Source organism: Ochotona princeps, chromosome 5, assembly GCF_030435755.1.
Source record: "Ochotona princeps isolate mOchPri1 chromosome 5, mOchPri1.hap1, whole genome shotgun sequence".
NCBI classification, from domain to species: Eukaryota; Metazoa; Chordata; class Mammalia; order Lagomorpha; family Ochotonidae; genus Ochotona; species Ochotona princeps.
The window spans coordinates 53,253,536-53,257,945 of NC_080836.1; the positions used below are offsets into that span (position 1 = coordinate 53,253,536).

General features: G+C 38.3%; 1 non-coding gene across 1 annotated transcript; it reads left to right on the forward strand.

Annotated features, from left to right (window-relative positions):
- The first annotated feature begins 3,842 nt into the window (after window positions 1-3,842).
- On the forward strand, window positions 3,843-3,901 carry LOC118757967 (small nucleolar RNA SNORD77). The gene has a single exon (XR_004995468.1). It is a non-coding gene; the product is annotated as a small nucleolar RNA SNORD77 (small nucleolar RNA).
- The last annotated feature ends 509 nt before the right edge of the window (window positions 3,902-4,410 follow it).

The following is a 4,410-nucleotide window of genomic DNA, read 5'->3' on the forward strand; positions in this document are numbered from 1 at the left end:
TTGCAGTGGACATCATTTTCCTTCTATGATATTATTATACAAATCATTTTACCAGTGTTTCCACTGGAGATCCCAAAGACATAAATTATATCCATGCTATTAAAATAAGGCACAGTCACACAACACATCGATTCTGCCTCACTACTTATGATGGGTGGCATTTCATCCAGTGCTTGCTCTGAGCCCAGGACAAGTGCTTCCATTCACAGAATGTCCATAAGCATGAGTGCATGATGCCATTAAGGGCACTTAAGGTTTGCAGAAAGAAACTCTGTTTCTGGACTATTATTGTTTTTAAAGATTTATTCATTAATTGGAATGGCAGAGTGACACAAAGAAAAACAGAGGTGGGAGCTGATCTTCCATCTGCTGGCTTACTTCCCAAATGGATACAAAAGCCAAGGCTGGATCATGCTGAAACCAGAAGACAGGAACTCCATCTGAGTCTCCCACATGGATGGCAAGGCCCAAGTACTTGGATCATCATCACTGTTTTCCCAGGTGCATTAGAGGGAGCTGGATTGTAAGCAGAGCATACAGGGCTCAAACTATTACTCTGATATGGGATACTAGGGTCGCAGGCAATGGCTTAGCTCACTGCACTACCATACCAGCCCCGGTTTTTGCCTCTTATTCCTCGTAACAACTGCCAATGGGAGTGTTGCCCCTACATCACAGATAAGGAAACTGAGATTTTCAAAGCTAAGTATCTTGCACAAGATCACAAGCCCCAAGGAAAGAGTTAGGATTCAAAATCACACCTGTCTGTTTCTAGACATAACTGTTCCACACCCTCCTAGACTCCCAGGTCACCCCACGGTGTTCTGCATTCATAATTCCAGAATCTCCCACTCAAAAGAGACACTTGTTTTACAATTAAGAATAAGGAAAAATCCCCCAGATGCTTTCCTCTCCATGGTTATAGAAGCAAAGGAAATTAGAGCCCCTTAAAATATCATCACTAGAGCAGTTGAAAATCTTACGTTCATAATATTTTTAAAGGTGACAAGTTAGCTGATATTGTCACGTGACCATTTGCTGTGGATTTAAATTTTTAATCTCTGGAGGGGTTGCTTGTGAGTGAGGCCCCATCGTCCATCCTTCATTCCAAGATTTTTTTCCACATATTTTTCCCTTTACTGACTCTTAGTCTCCTCTCCTTGTAACAGATGTCTAGAATTTAGTCCTTCCCCCAGTAGGAGGGAGGCATAAGCCTTTCAAAGGGTTCTCGCTCTCACCAGAAAACTCCAATATGAAATTCAGCTATTGCACATTTTGGAGAGAGGAAAGAATCACAGGGGAAAAAAGAAAAATCACTCCAGGGGCATCTGCTTCAGATGCATGAAGTGTCATTCCTGCCAGGCTCTAGTGTCCTGCCCACTTCAGAAACCCCAGTTGTGCCACTGTGTCCCAGAATGGTGACATTTTCCTGAGCTGCACCATGAAGCCTGCACTTGGCAAGGAGAACCGTGGGAGAGTGGACGCCACTCAGCAGACGCCAGCTGGGGACAGCAGGATCTTGAAACAAGTGTGCTACAGTTCCACGGGTTACAAAAGCAAGCTAACAAGGTCACATTTTGATCTACATGCCTTTTCCTTCTTTTTGTGAGAGAACATAAATTGTAAAATTTTGTAAGTTAGTGTGGTGGGCAATTAAGAATCAAGGAAAAGACTAAACTAAAGGAAAGGGGGAGGGAAGAGTGGATACCTTAATAAATGAGCAAGGAAGTGAGTCAAACAGAAATACACAAACTTTCTGGAGGAAGCTTGACAAAACATACCAAATTAATCACCGGTATGTGTAACTTTGACCCCAGATATTCACTTTTAGGATTTTCTCTTAAGGAAGTAGCTAGAGAAGTTTATAAACACTTAGTTTCAGAAATGTTTATCTTCACATTGTTTGCATCGAATGAAAAAGTGAAATCAATGCAAATGTTGAGCATATAAAACTACTTTAGAAAGTTCTAGCTTGTCCAAACTGCTATGCAGGCAGTTAAAATACAGCTGTAATGTTATTTATTGGTGTCAAATTCTTTCATGCTTTTGAGTGGGAAAAATAAAAGATTACAAAATAGCATGGAGAAAAATTCTTTTGGTCAAGATGAAATAACAGCACCCAAATGTATCCTCCTGTAAGACACAATCAGAAAATTTGGACAAATTAAATGAACAACGTTCTACATGCTATGTATATGGATCTGGGCTCTCTATTAAATGAGAAATCCAGGCAGAGAATCCGACTCCATTTGCAGATTGTTTCTCCAAAGGCTCAAGGAAGAGGTCCGTACATGGAAGAGAAATCCAGACACAGTCAATTGGATATCCTGAGTTTGAGAGGTGTTAGAGACAGTACAGGATACTAAAGTGGGTTGAGTGTACAGACAGAGTACCTAAAAGCAGAAACTATCTAGAAAGAATACCCCAGAAATATGTAGAAGCTCACACTCGAGTATTCACCAAATACTGATCAGAACCTGCAAGTCAGGAAACTGCCCCAGGTCAGAAAAAGGACTACTGCAGAGGACTGGAGGGAGAGCCGTGCCTAACACCTGAGCTGTCTGCTCCTTCCCAATAGACTACTGATGCACAGGGTCTTGGCTGAAACTTGAGACGAGTGCTTGCTTCAGTAACAAGGAATAATCATCCCCAGGCTGAGCACTGTGTCAGTGCTGAGTCCTGAAATGACCAAACTACAACCACAGTTCAATTACACCCAGCACATAAAGGCAAAATTCAGAAAGCCTGGAATGAAATAAAAAATGGTCAGAGATGCGAAACAACGACAACAACAACAAACAAACAAACAAATGAAAACATCTTTCTAACATGGAGAAAAATTGGTCAACCAAAACTTACTCAGACCTGAAATATAGGTTAGCATTAGTAGACAAGGACACTGAACATTAAAAACACACTGGATGGGATTAATGGTGAATTTCATGTCATAGAAAAAAAGACTAGTGAGTTTAATGACACAGCAGTAATTATCAAAAACGAAACAGAACCAAAGGAAACTTTGAAAATCTGAACAGAATTGTGTGAACTACAGGAAAATTTCAAGCCACTGGAGTTCTCAAGGAGAGGAGAGACAAATGGTTACATAAACAATATGAAAATCCTTCAGGTTCAACAAAACCCACAAACACATAATTTTAACAAACTCAAAAAACCTCAAACACCCAAAAAGGAAGAACATGACACAAAGTCATAACATAGTCAATTTGTTCTTCACTAGTAGTGAAAAGGAAATCTTAACGAAGTCAGGAACAGAAAGAAAAACAAGACGACAACAACAACAAGACTTGTTACAGGCAGGAAAACCAAGACTAAAACAACAGCAGATTTTCTGCGGAAGCAATGCAAACAATGGAGCAGCATCTTCAGGTACTGAATGGAAACACATGGTCCATTTCAAAAATGGGGACAAAAGTCAAGACATTTTCAAACACGCAAAATAAGAAAGACTCATTATCAGAAGACTTGCACCACAAGAAAAAAATATTGAAAAATTTTTAAAAGTCCTCCAGGCAAAAGGCAAATGATTCTAAACAAAGATACGAATTCATGCAAAGCAATTGAAAATATCAGAAATGGTAACAATCCTGTATCAAGTATTTTTTATTTAATGTCTTTAAAATAACTTTTTTAAATATTCAACAGTTTATGCAAAGGTTGTAATAATGTAGCAGGTGGATACCTGTGGAAAAGTAAGATAAAGTTTAAGAGAGAGAAGAAATAGAAGTATACAAATTGTGTGAGAATTTTTCTACTATAAAAAATGGTTTAATATCACTTAAAGGTAGATTGTGGCAAGCTAAAATGTATACAAAAAATCCTTAATACTGTGATGATTGCATAATCCAGCAGACTGAATTCTGAATTCTGGTCTGATATATGTGGAAAATAAATAAAAACAAGTAAAAACTTTTGAAAGAAAACACTGAAACTTTTTAAATGATAGCTAATAAATCAATAAAGGTGAGAAATATATTCATAAAAATGACAGAAAAGGAGGAACAGGAAAACAAAGAACACACAAGACAAATAGAGTAGTGGAAAAGCAACAGATGTAAGCCTAAAAATATCAGCAGTCACATCAAAGACAATGGTCTCAATCACCCCATTTAAAGAAAGAGGTTCTCCTACTGTATAAAACCAGCAATACCCAACAGAAAACACATCTACCTACAGGAAATACATCTCAGATATAAAAACATTAATGGATTAGAGTGACAGTATGGGAAAACACACCAGGCTAATACCATCCAAATGAAAGCTGAAGTCGTTATGTTTCGTTTCTGACACTGGAGCTTTTAGAGTGAAGAATATTACTAGGAATAAAAAGGGGCATTGAGTAATGATAAGGAATCCCTTACAACAGTTCTAAATGACCTGACATTTATAATA